The sequence below is a fragment of the Heliconius melpomene genome, unplaced genomic scaffold (assembly GCF_056956725.1).
Source record: "Heliconius melpomene rosina isolate 202511_hmr_F unplaced genomic scaffold, ASM5695672v1 ptg000096l, whole genome shotgun sequence".
NCBI lineage: Eukaryota > Metazoa > Arthropoda > Insecta > Lepidoptera > Nymphalidae > Heliconius > Heliconius melpomene.
Window position 1 is genome coordinate 1 of NW_028181913.1, and position 20,422 is coordinate 20,422.

At 18.4% G+C, this 20,422-nt stretch overlaps 1 pseudogene across 1 annotated transcript; it reads right to left on the reverse strand.

Moving 5' to 3' along the window:
• Positions 1 to 9,501: 9,501 nt before the first annotated feature.
• On the reverse strand, positions 9,502 to 20,195 carry LOC146526331 (cytochrome c oxidase subunit 1 pseudogene; annotated as a pseudogene). Its single transcript, XR_014879434.1, has 2 exons — positions 20,139 to 20,195; positions 9,502 to 11,775 (listed from the first exon to the last, which is right to left on the reverse strand). The product of XR_014879434.1 is annotated as a cytochrome c oxidase subunit 1 pseudogene (transcript).
• Positions 20,196 to 20,422: the final 227 nt, after the last annotated feature.

The following is a 20,422-nucleotide window of genomic DNA, read 5'->3' on the forward strand; positions in this document are numbered from 1 at the left end:
TATTGACTGTACAAAGGTAGCATAATAATTAGTCTTTTAATTGAAGACTTGTATGAAAGATTTGATGAAATATAAACTGTCTCTAAATTAAAAATTGAAATTAATTTTTTTATTAAAAAGTTAAAATAATTTAAAAAGACGAGAAGACCCTATAGAGTTTTATAATTATAATTTTTTAATATTTAATATATAATAATAAATTTAAATAATTGTAATTATTTTATTGGGGTGATAGAAAAATTAAAATAACTTTTTTTTAAAAAATAAACATAAATAATTGAATAAATGATCCATAAATTATGATTATAAGAAAAAATTACCTTAGGGATAACAGCGTAATTTTTTTTTTTAGTACAAATAAAAAAAAAAGGTTGCGACCTCGATGTTGGATTAAGATAAAATTTAAATGCAAAAGTTTAAAATTTTGATCTGTTCGATCATTAAAATCTTACATGATCTGAGTTCAAACCGGTGTGAGCCAGGTTGGTTTCTATCTTTTAATAAAAAAAAAATATTTTAGTACGAAAGGATCAAATATTATAAATAATTTAATTTTAAGAATATTATTAATATTTATATAAACTATTTTGGCAGAAAAATGTAATGATTTTAGAATTCATTTATATATAATTTATTATATAGATAGTATTGATAATAATTGATGTTATTAATATTATAATTGGGGGTTTATTTTTATTAATTGGGGTTTTAATTGGGGTTGCTTTTTTTAACTTTATTAGAACGAAAAGTTTTAGGATATATTCAAATTCGTAAAGGACCTAATAAATTAGGAATTATAGGAATTTTACAACCTTTTTCTGATGCTATTAAATTATTTTCAAAAGAACAAGTATATTTAAATTATTCAAATTATTTTTCTTATTATTTTTCTCCTATTATTAGATTTATATTATCATTAATTATTTGAATAGTGATTCCCTATTTATTTAATATAATTATGTTTAATTTAGGTTTATTATTTTTTTATCTTGCACAAGAGTTGGGGTTTATACTTTATTAATTGCTGGTTGATCTTCAAATAGAAATTATTCGTTATTAGGAGGTTTACGAGCAGTTGCTCAGACAATTTCTTATGAAGTTTAGATTATCTTTAATTTTAATATCAAGAATTTATTATAATTATAGATTTAAATTTAATTAAATTTAGAGAATATCAATTTTTTAAATTGATTTATTTTTATAATAATTCCATTAAGATTATGTTTATTTTCTTCGATATTAGCTGAAACTAATCGAACTCCATTTGATTTTGCAGAAGGGGAAAGAGAATTAGTTTCAGGATTTAATATTGAATATAGAAGAGGGGGATTTGCTTTAATTTTTTAGCTGAATATTCAAGAATTTTATTTATAAGAATATTATTTATTATTTTTAATATAGGAGGTTATGAATTAAATTTATTATTTTATTTGAAGTTAGTATTTATTTCTTTTTTTTTATTTGAGTTCGTGGTACTTTACCTCGTTATCGTTATGATAAATTAATATATTTATGTTGAAAAAGATATTTACCTATTTCTTTAAATTATTTATTATTTTTTTTAGGTTTAAAAATATTATTAAATTAATAAAATAAATTTAGTATAAATTAATAGAAATATTTTATTCTTTCTTAAGTTTTCAAAACAAATGCTTAAACAAGCTCATTAATTAGTAAAAAAATTAATTTATCTCAAAATTTATTTAAAATTGGGTTAATAATAAAATAAGAAAAATAAATTAAAGTTAAAATTTGTCCTGTAATAATATAAGGTATTTCTACTGGTCGTGATCCAATTCAAGTTAATAAAATAATAGTAATAATTAAAAATCAAAATAAATTTGATTTAAAGGATAGAATTGAATACCTTGAATTTTTTATTAAAAGTAAATGGTAGAATAATTAAAATTAAAATGGATAAAACTAAAGCAATTACACCTCCTAATTTATTAGGGATTGATCGTAAAATTGCATAAGCAAATAAAAAATATCATTCTGGTTGAATATGAATTGGGGTAATTAAAGGATTAGCTGGAATAAAATTATCAGGATCTCCTAATAAATATGGATTTGTTAAAGTTAATAAAGATAAAAAAAAAAATTAATACAATAAATCCAATTAAATCTTTAAAAGTAAAAAATGGGTGAAATGGAATTTTATCTAAATTTCTATTAATTCCTAAAGGGTTATTAGATCCAGTTTGGTGAAGAAATAATAAATGAATTATAGTTAATATTAAAATAATAAATGGAAATAAGAAATGAAATGTATAAAATCGAGTTAAAGTTGCATTATCAACAGCAAATCCTCCTCAAATTCAATTTACTAATATATTTCCTAAATATGGAATTGCAGATAATAAATTAGTAATTACTGTAGCCCCTCAAAAAGATATTTGACCTCAAGGTAAAACATAACCTATAAAAGCTGTAGCTATTAGTAAAAATAAAATAATTACTCCCACTAGTCAAGTTAATTTTAAATTGAAAGATTCATAATAAATTCCTCGTCCAATATGTAAATAAATACAAATAAAAAAAAAAGATGCTCCATTAGCATGTAAAGTACGAATTAATCACCCATAGTTAACATTTCGACAAATATAATTTACTCTATAAAAAGAAATATCAATATTTGCTGAGTAATATATAGTTAAAAATAATCCTGTAATAATTTGAATTATTAAACATAAAGCTAATAAAGATCCAAAATTTCATCATGAAGAAATATTAGATGGAGAAGGTAAATCAATTAAAGATCCATTAATAATTTTTATAATAGGATGAATTTTTCGAATTGGTTTAAATAAATTTATCATTAGTAATTAAAATTATATAATTGAACGTAAAGGTCCAAAAAAAATATTTGTAATTTTTACTACTGCAATAAGAGTAATAAATAGATAAATAATTAATATTATTATTAAAAAATAAGTTTGTTCATTATATAATTTTGTTAAATTAAAATTATATTCATTATTTGAAAATATAAATAAATTAAAAAAATTTAATATTTCATCATTAAAATATAAATTTATTCAAAATAAATTATTTTTAAAATAAAATGATAATATAAATAAAAAAATAATTCCTAATATTATAAAAATTTTATTAAAGATTGAAATTTTAAATAATTCATTAGAAGCAATTCTTGAAACATAAATGAATAGAACTAATAAACCTCCTAAAAAAATTAAGAATAAAATATATGAGAATCAATAAGTATTGATTATTATTCCAGATAAAATACAAGTTAATAAAGTTTGAATTAAAATAAATAATCCTATTGATAAAGGGTTATTAGTAAAAAATATAAAAAAAGAAATAAATATAATTAAATTAGATAAAAAAATTTTTATAATTTCAAAGAATAGTTTTTTTAAAAATAATAATTTTGGAGATTATAGATAAAGATAATCTTTTTCTTTGAAGTTTTTAAAGAAAAATCTTATTTTTGGTTTACAAGACCAAAGTTTTTTTTTAAACTATAAAAACAAATGATAAATATAAGTTTAATTATTATTATATTTTTTATTGGAAATATAATTTTTGTTTCAAAACAAAAACATTTATTAATTGTTTTAATAAGATTAGAATTTATTGTTTTAAGAATTTTTTTTTTTATATTATTATATTTAATAATAGTTGATTATAATATATATATGTTAATGGTTTTTTTAGTTTTTTCAGTTTGTGAAGGGGCTTTAGGTTTATCAATTTTAGTTTCAATAATTCGAACTCATGGGAATGATTATTTTCAAAGTTTTAATTTAATTTAATGATAAAATATTTAATAATAATAATTTTTATAATACCAATATGTTTAAAATATAATATATTTTGAATGGTTCAGTTTATATTTATATTTATAATGTTTATATTTATAAATATAAGAGTTTCTATTATAAATTTTTTTAATTTAAGTTATATATTAGGTTGTGACATAATTTCATATGGGTTAATTTTATTAAGAATCTGAATTACATTTTTAATAATTATAGCTAGAGAAAGATTAAATAAAAATAATTTTTTTAAAAATTTATTTTTATTTAATATTATTTTTTTAATATTAATATTATATTTAACTTTTAGAACTATAAATTTATTTTTATTTTATTTATTTTTTGAGGGAAGATTAATTCCTACTTTAATATTAATTATTGGATGAGGGTATCAACCTGAGCGAATTCAAGCTGGTATATATCTTTTATTTTATACATTATTTGCTTCTTTGCCTTTATTAATAGGAATTTTTTATATTTATAAGGAAATAAATTTTATAATTATATATATAATAAAATTTTATGATTATAATTTAATTATATTATATTTAAGATTAATTTTTGCTTTTTTAGTAAAAATACCTATATATTTTGTTCATTTATGATTACCAAAAGCTCATGTTGAAGCTCCTATTTCTGGCTCAATAATTTTAGCTGCAATTATATTAAAGTTAGGGGGATATGGATTATTACGAATATTAATAATTTTACAAAAAATAAATTTAAGATGAAGATATATTTGAGTAGTAATAAGATTAATTGGAGGATTTTTTATTAGATTAAAATGTTTTTGTCAAATTGATATAAAATCTTTAATTGCTTATTCTTCTGTAGCTCATATAAGATTAGTAATTGGGGGATTGATAACAATAAATTATTGAGGATTTTTAGGTTCTTATATTTTAATAATTGGTCATGGATTATGTTCTTCTGGAATATTTTGTTTATCTAATATTAATTATGAACGATTAAATAGACGAAGAATATTTATTAATAAAGGGATAATAAATTTTATACCTTCAATAAGATTGTGATGATTTTTATTAATATCTTCAAATATAGCAGCTCCTCCATCATTAAATTTAATAGGAGAAATTAGTTTAATTAATAGATTAGTTAGATGATCTTGGTGAAGAATAATTATACTTATAATAATTTCTTTTTTTAGAGCTGGATATAGATTATACTTATATTCTTTTACTCAACATGGAAAGTATAATATAAGAATTTATAGATTTTATAGAGGAACTTCTCGAGAATATTTAATATTAATATTGCACTGATTACCATTAAATATTTTAGTTATAAAAATTGATTATAGAATAATTTGATTTTACTTAAATAATTTAATAAAAATATTGATTTGTGGAGTCAAAAATATGATATTTATCATCATTTTAAGTTATTAAAAAATATTCTATTTGTCTTATTAGTTTTTTTTTTTTATTTTTTTTTATATTAATTAATTTTTTTATAGTAATTTATTTTATTATAAATAATTTAGTAATTTTTTTTGAGTGGGAGATTATTTCTTTTAATTCTATAAGAATTGTTATATCAATTTTATTAGATTGAATATCATTATTATTTATAATATTTGTTTCTTTAATTTCTTCTTCAGTTATTTATTATAGAAAAAGATATATAAGATCAGAATTAAATTTAAATCGATTTATTTATTTAGTTTTAATATTTGTTTTCTCGATAATTTTGTTAATTATTAGACCAAATATAATTAGAATTTTATTAGGGTGAGATGGTTTAGGATTAGTTTCATATTGTTTAGTAATTTATTATCAAAATATGAAGTCTTATAATGCTGGAATATTGACAGCGTTATCTAATCGAATTGGTGATGTAATAATTTTATTATTGATTTCATGAATAATAAATTATGGAAGTTGAAATTATATTTTTTATTTAAATTTAATAATACATGATTTTTCAATAAAATTTATTGGTTTATTAATTATTATTGCTGCTATAACAAAAAGAGCTCAAATTCCATTTAGTTCATGATTACCTGCTGCAATAGCAGCACCTACTCCTGTTTCTGCTTTAGTTCATTCTTCTACATTAGTAACAGCTGGGGTTTATTTATTAATTCGTTTTAATAATTTATTAGTTGAAATAATTTTTTTAAAAATTTTATTATTATTATCTTCTTTAACAATATTAATAGCAGGAATTTGTGCTAATTATGAGTTTGATTTAAAAAAAATTATTGCTTTATCAACATTAAGACAATTAGGTTTAATAATAAGAATTTTAAGAATAGGATTTAATGATTTAGCTTTTTATCATTTATTAACTCATGCTATATTTAAGGCTTTATTATTTATATGTGCCGGGGTAATTATTCATATAATAAATGATAATCAGGATATTCGAATAATAGGGGGAATTAGAATTTATATTCCAATAACTTCTTTATGTTTAAATATTTCAAATTTAGCTTTATGTGGAATTCCATTTTTAGCAGGTTTTTATTCTAAGGATATTATTTTAGAAATAGTAAGAATAAGAAATTTAAATATATTGATTTTTTTTTTATATTATTTTTCAACTGGATTAACAATATTTTACACTATTCGTTTATTAATATATTTAATAATTAATGATTTTAATTTATTATCAATTTATAATTTATATGATGAGGATTATACTATATTAAAAAGTATAATTATTTTATTATTTATAAGATTAGTTTCGGGGAGAATATTAAGATGAATAATTTTTTGTTATCCTTATATAATTTATTTGCCTTTTAATTTAAAAATAATAGTTATTTATGTGACTTTATTTGGTTTATTATTAGGTTATTTAATTAGAAATATAAAAATTTATTCACTAAATAAATTTTTATGTTTTTATGAATTAAGATATTTTTATGTTATAATATGATTTTTACCAAATTTATCTACATATGGGATAAATTATTTTTATTTAAAAATGGGGCAAATATTATATAAAAATATTGATTTAGGTTGAAGAGAAATATATAGAGGACAAGGATTATTTTATATTATAAAAAATAATTCTATTATTTATTATATTTATCAAATAAATAATTTTAAAATTTATTTATTTAGATTTATTTTATGAATAATATTTATATTTATTTTTTTAATAATTTAATTTAAATAGCTTAAATAAAGAGTATAATATTGAAGATATTAAGGTGATTAAAAAATCTTTAAATAAGAATTTATTTATAAAAAAAAAATTTTTTATTTTTACAATGAAAATGTAATGTTTTAATAAACTATATAAATTAAATTAAAAGAAATATTAATGATAATAAATCACTAAAAATTAAGTTAGCAGCTTAATTACAATATATTTCTAATTGGAATTTTTATTCAATTTTATCATTAACAGTGATATACCTCTTTTTGGTTTCAATTAATAAATAAGGAGTTATTAACTCTATCTTTTAAGTCGAAATTAAATGCAAATTGCTTCTTATTTAAGATAAATTGAATAAAATTCAATATTTTTTGAATGCAAATCAAATGTTTAATTAAACTATAATCCTAATTTGATCAATTTAGTATATTTTGATTTCATTCATGATAAATTCCTAATAATAGTATTAAAATAAAAAAAAAACTTATTTTAAATCAAGATAAAAAATTTACTAAATAAAATGTTGGGATAATTGGAAAAATTAATGCAATTTCTACATCAAAAATTAAAAAAATTATTGTGATTAAAAAGAAATGTAAAGAAAATGGAATTCGAGCTAAAGATTTAGGGTCAAATCCACATTCAAATGGTGAACATTTTTCTCGATCTAGAAATGATTTTTTTGAGATTAATAGTGAAATTAATATGAAAATATTAGCAATTGTTATTATGATAAAAGATATTATTAATATTAATATATAATTATTTATATTAAAATTATTAAACTTTTTGATTGGAAGTCAAATATACTAAATATATTATATAAATAATTAATTTCCTCATCAATAAATTGAAATATAAAGAAATAATCAAACTACATCAACAAAATGTCAATATCATGCTGCTGCTTCAAATCCGAAATGATGAGTTCTTGAGAAATGAAAATTAATATGACGAATAAAACATGTTAAAAGAAAAATTGTTCCAATAATTACATGTAAACCATGAAATCCTGTTGCTATAAAAAAAGTAGATCCATAAATTCTATCAGCAATTGAGAAAGAAGCTTCTAAGTATTCATATGCTTGTAAAATAGTAAAATAAAATCCAAGTATAATAGTTAAAAATAATCTTTGTGAAACTTGAGTATAATTATTTTCTATTAAAGCGTGATGAGCTCATGTTACTGTAATTCCTGAAGTAATAAGAATAATAGTATTTAATAAAGGAATTTGAAATGGATTAAATACTAAAATATTAGTAGGAGGTCAAATTGATCCAATTTCAATATTTGGGGATAAACTTCTATGAAAAAATGCCCAGAAAAAAGAAATGAAGAAAAAGATTTCAGAAATAATAAATAAAATTATTCCTCATCGTAAACCTTTTGATACTATAATAGTATGTTTTCCTTGGAATGTTCCTTCTCGACAAATATCTCGTCATCATTGGAATATGGTTAATAATACGATAATATATCCAATAAATAATAAGTTTATATTAAAATTATGAAATCATTTAACTAAACCAGTTACTAAGGTTATTACTCCAATAGCTCCTGTTAAGGGTCAAGGTCTGTAGTCAACTAAGTGATATGGATGATTATGATTAGACATTAATTTACTTCTCTAGAATAAAGAGTTCTTAAAATAGAAATTACATAAGATTGAATAATTGCTACGGCAGATTCAAGAATTAACAATAAAATTTGGATAATAATTAAAATAATTAATAAATAATTAGGTATATTAATACCTGTATTACTTAATAAAGTTAAAAGTAAATGACCTGCAATTATATTAGCTGTTAATCGAACTGCTAAAGTTCCAGGTCGAATAATATTACTAATAGTCTCAATTATTACTATAAAAGGTATTAAAATAGTTGGTGTTCCTTGAGGAATTATATGAATAAATATATGTTGTGTATTATTTAATCATCCATAAATTATAAATCTTAACCATAATGTTAATGATAATGAAAGGGATATATTAAGATGACTTGTTCTAGTAAAAATATATGGGAATAAACCTAAAAAATTATTAAATAAAATAAAAAAGAATAATGAAATAAAAATAAAAGTTGATCCATTAATTCTATTTGGTCCTAATAAAGTTTTAAATTCATTATGAAGTTTATTTGAAATAAAATTTCATAATAAATAATGACGATTAGGAAAAAATCAGAAAGAAAAAGGAATAAATAATAATCCAATAAATGTTCTAATTCAATTAAATGGGAAATTAAATAAATTTGTTGAAGGATCAAAGATTGAGAAAAGATTATTTATCATTTTCAAAATTTTTTTTTTAAATTATTTTTATTAATTTTTTTAAAATTAAAATTATTTTTATAATTAAAAATAAAATAATTTATAATTATAAAACTAATAAAAATAGAAATAAAAAATAATAATGAAATTATTCAATTGATAGGTATTATTTGAGGAATAAAAGAATATTACAAAAAGTAATAATTTAAATTTGACATATTTATGTTATTTATTAACTAATTCTTTATCATTAGAAGTAAATGCTAATTTACTATAAAATGGTTTAAGAGACCAGTACTTGCTTTCAGTCATCTAATGAATAATTATTAATTCAATTAATAAAGTTTTTTATAGGGATTCTTTCAATAACAATAGGTATAAAACTATGATTTGCTCCACAAATTTCAGAACATTGACCATAATAAATTCCAGGACGATTAATAAAAAATCTAGTTTGATTTAATCGTCCTGGATTAGCGTCAATTTTTACTCCTAATGACGGAATTGTTCACGAGTGAATTACGTCTGTAGCTGTAACTAAAATACGAATTTGATTATTTATAGGTAAAATAATACGATTATCAACATCTAAAAGTCGAAAATTATTTAAATTTTCATTAGATTGAATTATATATGAATCAAATTCAATATTATTAAAATCAGAATATTCATATCTTCAATATCATTGATGTCCAATTGATTTTAATGTAATTAAAGGATTATTAAGTTCATCTAAAAGATATAATAATCGTAATGATGGAAGTGCAATAAAAATTAAAGTAATAGCTGGTAAAATAGTTCAAATTAATTCAATTATTTGACTTTCTAATAAAAATCGATTAATATAATTATTGAAAAATAAATTTATTATTAAATATGCTACTAAAATTGTAATTATAATTAAAATAATTAATGTATGGTCATGGAAAAAAATAATTTGTTCTATTAATGGGGAAGCTCTATTTTGATAATTTAAATTAGATCAGGTTGCCATTTCTAAAAAAAGGATATTCCTTTATAAATGGGGTTTAAATCCATTACATATAATCTGCCATATTAGAAATTTCTTAAAATAGGAAGTTCATTATAAGAATGTTCAGAAGGAGGTAAATTTTGATATCATTCAATAGAGGATGGTATATTTAATGAAAATAGAATTATTCGTTGGTTAATTATTGATTCTCAAATAATAATAATAATTAAAATTATGGAAAATAATGAAATATATGAACCAAATGAAGAAATAATATTTCATGATATAAAATTATCTGGATAATCAGAATAACGACGGGGTATACCAGCTAATCCTAAAAAATGTTGAGGAAAAAATGTTAAATTAACACCAATAAATATGGAAATAAATTGAATTTTTAATAAATAGGGATTTAATAATAATCCGGTAAATAGGGAATATCAATGAACAAAACCTCCTAGAATAGCGAATACAGCTCCTATAGATAAAACATAATGAAAATGGGCTACTACATAATAAGTATCATGAAGAGTAATATCAATTGAGGAATTAGCTAAAACTACACCTGTTAATCCTCCTACTGTGAATAAGAAAATAAATCCTAAACTTCATAATATTGAAGGACTATAATTAATTTGTGTTCCATGTAAAGTTGCCAATCAACTAAAAATTTTAATTCCAGTTGGAACTGCAATGATTATAGTAGCTGAAGTAAAATATGCTCGAGTATCAATATCTATTCCTACTGTAAATATATGATGAGCTCATACAATAAATCCTAGCAATCCAATTGCTATTATAGCATAAATTATTCCTAAACATCCAAAAGTTTCCTTTTTTCCACTTTCTTGAGAAATAATATGAGAAATTATTCCAAATCCGGGTAAAATTAAAATATATACTTCAGGATGTCCAAAAAATCAAAATAAATGTTGATATAAAATAGGATCACCTCCTCCTGCAGGATCAAAAAATGATGTATTTAAATTTCGATCAGTTAATAATATAGTGATAGCTCCAGCTAAAACTGGTAAAGATAAAAGTAATAATAAAGCTGTAATACCTACGGCTCAAACAAATAAGGGTAATTGATCGAATGATATATTATTAATTCGTATATTAATAATAGTTGTAATAAAATTAATTGCTCCTAAAATTGAGGAAATTCCAGCTAAATGTAAAGAAAAGATAGCTAAATCAACAGAGGAACCTCCATGAGCAATATTAGATGATAAAGGGGGGTAAACAGTTCATCCTGTCCCTGCTCCATTTTCTACAATTCTTCTTGAAATTAATAAAATTAATGATGGAGGTAAAAGTCAAAATCTTATATTATTTATTCGGGGGAAAGCTATATCAGGAGCTCCTAATATTAATGGAACTAGTCAATTTCCAAATCCCCCGATTATAATAGGTATAACTATAAAAAAAATTATAATAAAAGCATGAGCTGTAACAATAGTATTATAAATTTGATCATCTCCAATTAATGATCCTGGATTTCCTAATTCTATTCGAATTAAAATACTAAGAGATGTTCCAACTATTCCTGCTCAAATTCCAAAAATAAAATATAAAGTTCCAATATCTTTATGATTTGTTGAAAAAAGTCATTTTCGCTAATAAAATGGCTGAGTATATAAGCGATAAATTGTAAATTTATTAACGAGAAATTTCTCTTTTATTAAGTTTTATATTCAAATATGATTTAAAATTGCAAATTTTAAGGTATAATAAAATTATTAAAACTTGATAAATTAATTTAAGGCTTAAAGAATTTCTTTATAAATAATTTTGAAGATTATTAGTTTATTTAACTTAAAACCTTAAATTAAATAAAAAATAAAGTTCTAATAATTATACCTAATAAAGAAAGAAAATTAAAAAAATAAATTAAAAAAAATAAATTATTTTTAATAAAAATTTTAATTCATTTTAATTTTAAAGAAAAAAATATAAATGAAAAGTAAATAATTCGAATATAAATAAATAATATTACTAATCTACTTATAATAAAAAAAAAATTAATAATAATAAGATTATTATTAATTAAAAAATTAATAATAATTCATTTAGGAAAAAATCCTAAAAATGGAGGTAATCCTCCTAATGATAAAAAATTAATTATAATTGAAAATTTAATTAAGAAATTATAATTAAAATTAAATAATTGATTTATATAAAAAATATTGGTAATATAAAATAAAAAACATGAAATAAATAAAAATATTGAATAAAATAAAAAATATATTAATCATAAATTTTCTCTAATTAATAAAGCTGAAATTAATCAACCAATGTTATTAATTGAAGAAAAAGCTATTAATTTACGTAAAGAAGTTTGATTAAATCTTCCTATAGCTCCAATTATAACATTAAAAATTATAATAAAAATTAAAAAATTAAAATTTATATTATAAGATAATAAAATTATTGGTGAAATTTTTTGTCATGTTATTAAAATAAATCTATTAAATCATGATAATCCTTCTATAATATTAGGAAATCAAAAATGAAAAGGAACAGAACCTATTTTTATTAATATTGCGGAATTTATAATAATCGATAAAAAATCATTAATAAATATTTTTATAAAAAATAAATTTAATAAAATAGAAAATAAAAAATTAATTGATGCAATAGATTGGGTTAGAAAATATTTTAAGGAAGCTTCTGAATTTAATAAATTATTGGGGGAAGAGATTAAGGGGATAAATCTAAGTAAATTAATTTCTAAACCAATTCAACATCCTAATCATGAATTTGATGAAATAGAAATTATAGTTCTGAAAAATAAAATAAATAAGAAAAATATTTTATTTGAATTATTAATTAATAAAATAAAAAATAAGAATAAAATATTCTAAAGACGAATTTAAATTCACTATATAAAAATTATATTTTAGTGTAAGATGCACAATAATTTTTGAAATTATTAGATATAGTTTAATTCTATAAAATATAATAAAGGTAAAAAATTACATAATTTATCCTATCAGAATAATCCTTTTATCAGGCACTTTATTTTTAAAAAAAAGGGATTTCCTTTATATTTGGGGTATGAACCCAAAAGCTTATTTTAGCTTATTTTTAAATTTTATAATATTTAATATAAAAAATATTAAATATGGTTAATATATATAGTTAAATAAAATTTATATTTAAATAAAAAAAAAATAAAAGATATTCAAATATATACGTGTGTATTTATAAATATATATATATATATAAATTAATTTATTAATTATTAATTTAAATATTATATTAAATAATTTAATATATTATTACTTTTAAAATTAATAAATTATTATTTAATTAATATTATATTTATAATATTTTTTTTTTTAATTAATTAATAATTGTTTATTATATATTTTAATTTTCAATATGGATATTATAAAAATAGGAGAAATAGAAATATTAAAAATTTAATAATTAATGTTAATTTATATATATATATTAATTAAATTTATTATTATATATATATAAATATATACAATTAAAAATTTAATTTATAAAAAAAAAAAAAAAAAATTCTATATAAAATTTTATAATAATAGATAAAATTTTATATTTTAAATAATTTATTTTTAATTTATTTTACATATAAATTTTAGTGAATAATTTTAATTATTTTAAAAATAATTAATAATGTTTTGTAGTAATTAATATTAAAAATTTAAGAAATTAAGATTTAGTAATAAAAAAATTAATAACTAATTTTGTGCCAGCAGTTGCGGTTAAACAAAAGTTAAATTAAATTAATTCAGTAAATAATAAATAATAATATTATTTTAAAAAATATTAAATTATAAGGTGAAATTTTAATTTAATTAAAATTTATATAAAAATTATGATTTAGTAAATTTTATTATAAACTAGGATTAGATACCCTATTATTAAAAATTTAATTTTAAATACTAAAATAGTAAATAATAAATATTGAAACTTAAATAAAATGGCGGTATTTTAGTTCATTTAGAGGAATCTGTCTAGTAATTGATAATCCACGAATAAATTTACTTAATAAAAAATTTTGTATATCATTGTTAAAAAAATATTTTTATATAAAAATAATATTTTAAAATTTTAAATATAAATTAATTCAGATCAAGATGCAGATTATAATTAAGATTAAGATGGATTACAATAAATTTATTTAAACGAAAATAAATTTTTTAATATAAAATTGAAGGTGGATTTAAATGTAATTTTAATTAGTTTGTTAAAATGATTAATAATTGAAATATGTACATATTGCCCGTCACTTTCATTTAAAAATTGAAATAAGTCGTAACAAAGTAGAGGTACTGGAAAGTGTTTCTAGAATGATCAAATTAGAGCTTGAATAAAGTATTTCATTTACATTGAAAAGATATTATAATAAATAATTAATTTGAGGGGAAAAATTAAAAAAATTATATTTAATAAAAAAATTTTTAATATTGGGGGATGTTAAAGTATTTTTTAGAGAAAAAATATAATTATTTATAATAAAATAGTATTGAAAAAGAAATTTGAAATAAATTTGAAAAATTAATTAATTAAAAAGTAAATTTTAATTATTGTATCTTGTGTATCAGAGTTTATTAAAAAATATTTATTAGTTAAAAAAATCTCGAATTTAAAAGAGTTAATTAATTAAAAAATTTAATGTTGAATAATTATTTTAAATAATTAATTTGAAATGAAATGTTAATCGTTTTTAAATATATCTAGTTTTTTTAGAAAAAAATTTAATTTTAAATTTAAAATATTTTTTAATTTTTTATTTAATTAAAAAATTTTTAAAATTAAATATATTAAGGGATAAGCTTTAATTTAAATTTTTATAATATATATATATATATATATATATATATATATATATATTAAATTAAATTTAAAATTTTTAAAATTTATATTGTTTATAAAATAAAATTTATTATAAAAAATTTTAAAAAGAAAAAATAAAATTTAAAATTATATTTAAATTTTTATAAAAATATAATTTATAACAGAAAAAAATTAGAAATAATGATAAAATTAGTATATTAAATTTTTACATATTAAATTTAAATTAAAATTAATTTAAAGGAATTCGGCAAATTTTTATATTCACTTGTTTATCAAAAACATGTCTTTTTGATTAATAATTTAAAGTCTAATCTGCCCACTGATTTAAAAATTAAAGGGCTGCAGTATATTGACTGTACAAAGGTAGCATAATAATTAGTCTTTTAATTGAAGACTTGTATGAAAGATTTGATGAAATATAAACTGTCTCTAAATTAAAAATTGAAATTAATTTTTTTATTAAAAAGTTAAAATAATTTAAAAAGACGAGAAGACCCTATAGAGTTTTATAATTATAATTTTTTAATATTTAATATATAATAATAAATTTAAATAATTGTAATTATTTTATTGGGGTGATAGAAAAATTAAAATAACTTTTTTTTAAAAAATAAACATAAATAATTGAATAAATGATCCATAAATTATGATTATAAGAAAAAATTACCTTAGGGATAACAGCGTAATTTTTTTTTTTAGTACAAATAAAAAAAAAAGGTTGCGACCTCGATGTTGGATTAAGATAAAATTTAAATGCAAAAGTTTAAAATTTTGATCTGTTCGATCATTAAAATCTTACATGATCTGAGTTCAAACCGGTGTGAGCCAGGTTGGTTTCTATCTTTTAATAAAAAAAAAATATTTTAGTACGAAAGGATCAAATATTATAAATAATTTAATTTTAAGAATATTATTAATATTTATATAAACTATTTTGGCAGAAAAATGTAATGATTTTAGAATTCATTTATATATAATTTATTATATAGATAGTATTGATAATAATTGATGTTATTAATATTATAATTGGGGGTTTATTTTTATTAATTGGGGTTTTAATTGGGGTTGCTTTTTTAACTTTATTAGAACGAAAAGTTTTAGGATATATTCAAATTCGTAAAGGACCTAATAAATTAGGAATTATAGGAATTTTACAACCTTTTTCTGATGCTATTAAATTATTTTCAAAAGAACAAGTATATTTAAATTATTCAAATTATTTTTCTTATTATTTTTCTCCTATTATTAGATTTATATTATCATTAATTATTTGAATAGTGATTCCCTATTTATTTAATATAATTATGTTTAATTTAGGTTTATTATTTTTTTTATCTTGCACAAGAGTTGGGGTTTATACTTTATTAATTGCTGGTTGATCTTCAAATAGAAATTATTCGTTATTAGGAGGTTTACGAGCAGTTGCTCAGACAATTTCTTATGAAGTTAGATTATCTTTAATTTTAATATCAAGAATTATTATAATTATAGATTTAAATTTAATTAAATTTAGAGAATATCAATTTTTAAATTGATTTATTTTTATAATAATTCCATTAAGATTATGTTTATTTTCTTCGATATTAGCTGAAACTAATCGAACTCCATTTGATTTTGCAGAAGGGGAAAGAGAATTAGTTTCAGGATTTAATATTGAATATAGAAGAGGGGGATTTGCTTTAATTTTTTTAGCTGAATATTCAAGAATTTTATTTATAAGAATATTATTTATTATTTTTAATATAGGAGGTTATGAATTAAATTTATTATTTTATTTGAAGTTAGTATTTATTTCTTTTTTTTTTATTTGAGTTCGTGGTACTTTACCTCGTTATCGTTATGATAAATTAATATATTTATGTTGAAAAAGATATTTACCTATTTCTTTAAATTATTTATTATTTTTTTTAGGTTTAAAAATATTATTAAATTAATAAAATAAATTTAGTATAAATTAATAGAATATTTATTCTTTCTTAAGTTTTCAAAACAAATGCTTAAACAAGCTCATTAATTAGTAAAAAATTAATTTATCTCAAAATTTATTTAAAATTGGGTTAATAATAAAATAAGAAAAATAAATTAAAGTTAAAATTTGTCCTGTAATAATATAAGGTATTTCTACTGGTCGTGATCCAATTCAAGTTAATAAAATAATAGTAATAATTAAAAATCAAAATAAAATTTGATTTAAAGGATAGAATTGAATACCTTGAATTTTTTTATTAAAAGTAAATGGTAGAATAATTAAAATTAAAATGGATAAAACTAAAGCAATTACACCTCCTAATTTATTAGGGATTGATCGTAAAATTGCATAAGCAAATAAAAAATATCATTCTGGTTGAATATGAATTGGGGTAATTAAAGGATTAGCTGGAATAAAATTATCAGGATCTCCTAATAAATATGGATTTGTTAAAGTTAATAAAGATAAAAAAAAAATTAATACAATAAATCCAATTAAATCTTTAAAAGTAAAAAATGGGTGAAATGGAATTTTATCTAAATTTCTATTAATTCCTAAAGGGTTATTAGATCCAGTTTGGTGAAGAAATAATAAATGAATTATAGTTAATATTAAAATAATAAATGGAAATAAGAAATGAAATGTATAAAATCGAGTTAAAGTTGCATTATCAACAGCAAATCCTCCTCAAATTCAATTTACTAATATATTTCCTAAATATGGAATTGCAGATAATAAATTAGTAATTACTGTAGCCCCTCAAAAAGATATTTGACCTCAAGGTAAAACATAACCTATAAAAGCTGTAGCTATTAGTAAAAATAAAATAATTACTCCCACTAGTCAAGTTAATTTTAAATTGAAAGATTCATAATAAATTCCTCGTCCAATATGTAAATAAATACAAATAAAAAAAAAAGATGCTCCATTAGCATGTAAAGTACGAATTAATCACCCATAGTTAACATTTCGACAAATATAATTTACTCTATAAAAAGAAATATCAATATTTGCTGAGTAATATATAGTTAAAAATAATCCTGTAATAATTTGAATTATTAAACATAAAGCTAATAAAGATCCAAAATTTCATCATGAAGAAATATTAGATGGAGAAGGTAAATCAATTAAAGATCCATTAATAATTTTTATAATAGGATGAATTTTTCGAATTGGTTTAAATAAATTTATCATTAGTAATTAAAATTATATATAATTGAACGTAAAGGTCCAAAAAAAATATTTGTAATTTTTACTACTGCAATAAGAGTAATAAATAGATAAATAATTAATATTATTATTAAAAAATAAGTTTGTTCATTATATAATTTTGTTAAATTAAAATTATATTCATTATTTGAAAATATAAATAAATTAAAAAAATTTAATATTTCATCATTAAAATATAAATTTATTCAAAATAAATTATTTTTAAAATAAAATGATAATATAAATAAAAAAATAATTCCTAATATTATAAAAATTTTATTAAAGATTGAAATTTTAAATAATTCATTAGAAGCAATTCTTGAAACATAAATGAATAGAACTAATAAACCTCCTAAAAAAATTAAGAATAAAATATATGAGAATCAATAAGTATTGATTATTATTCCAGATAAAATACAAGTTAATAAAGTTTGAATTAAAATAAATAATCCTATTGATAAAGGGTTATTAGTAAAAAATATAAAAAAAGAAATAAATATAATTAAATTAGATAAAAAAATTTTTATAATTTCAAAGAATAGTTTTTTTAAAAATAATAATTTTGGAGATTATAGATAAAGATAATCTTTTTCTTTGAAGTTTTTAAAGAAAAATCTTATTTTTGGTTTACAAGACCAAAGTTTTTTTTTAAACTATAAAAACAAATGATAAATATAAGTTTAATTATTATTATATTTTTTATTGGAAATATAATTTTTGTTTCAAAACAAAAACATTTATTAATTGTTTTAATAAGATTAGAATTTATTGTTTTAAGAATTTTTTTTTTTATATTATTATATTTAATAATAGTTGATTATAATATATATATGTTAATGGTTTTTTTAGTTTTTTCAGTTTGTGAAGGGGCTTTAGGTTTATCAATTTTAGTTTCAATAATTCGAACTCATGGGAATGATTATTTTCAAAGTTTTAATTTAATTTAATGATAAAATATTTAATAATAATAATTTTTATAATACCAATATGTTTAAAATATAATATATTTTGAATGGTTCAGTTTATATTTATATTTATAATGTTTATATTTATAAATATAAGAGTTTCTATTATAAATTTTTTTAATTTAAGTTATATATTAGGTTGTGACATAATTTCATATGGGTTAATTTTATTAAGAATCTGAATTACATTTTTAATAATTATAGCTAGAGAAAGATTAAATAAAAATAATTTTTTTAAAAATTTATTTTTATTTAATATTATTTTTTTAATATTAATATTATATTTAACTTTTAGAACTATAAATTTATTTTTATTTTATTTATTTTTTGAGGGAAGATTAATTCCTACTTTAATATTAATTATTGGATGAGGGTATCAACCTGAGCGAATTCAAGCTGGTATATATCTTTTATTTTATACATTATTTGCTTCTTTGCCTTTATTAATAGGAATTTTTTTATATTTATAAGGAAATAAATTTTATAATTATATATATAATAAAATTTTATGATTATAATTTAATTATATTATATTTAAGATTAATTTTTGCTTTTTTAGTAAAAATACCTATATATTTTGTTCATTTATGATTACCAAAAGCTCATGTTGAAGCTCCTATTTCTGGCTCAATAATTTTAGCTGCAATTATATTAAAGTTAGGGGGATATGGATTATTACGAATATTAATAATTTTACAAAAAATAAATTTAAGATGAAGATATATTTGAGTAGTAATAAGATTAATTGGAGGATTTTTTATTAGATTAAAATGTTTTTGTCAAATTGATATAAAATCTTTAATTGCTTATTCTTCTGTAGCTCATATAAGATTAGTAATTGGGGGATTGATAACAATAAATTATTGAGGATTTTTAGGTTCTTATATTTTAATAATTGGTCATGGATTATGTTCTTCTGGAATATTTTGTTTATCTAATATTAATTATGAACGATTAAATAGACGAAGAATATTTATTAATAAAGGGATAATAAATTTTATACCTTCAATAAGATTGTGATGATTTTTATTAATATCTTCAAATATAGCAGCTCCTCCATCATTAAATTTAATAGGAGAAATTAGTTTAATTAATAGATTAGTTAGATGATCTTGGTGAAGAATAATTATACTTATAATAATTTCTTTTTTTAGAGCTGGATATAGATTATACTTATATTCTTTTACTCAACATGGAAAGTATAATATAAGAATTTATAGATTTTATAGAGGAACTTCTCGAGAATATTTAATATTAATATTGCACTGATTACCATTAAATATTTTA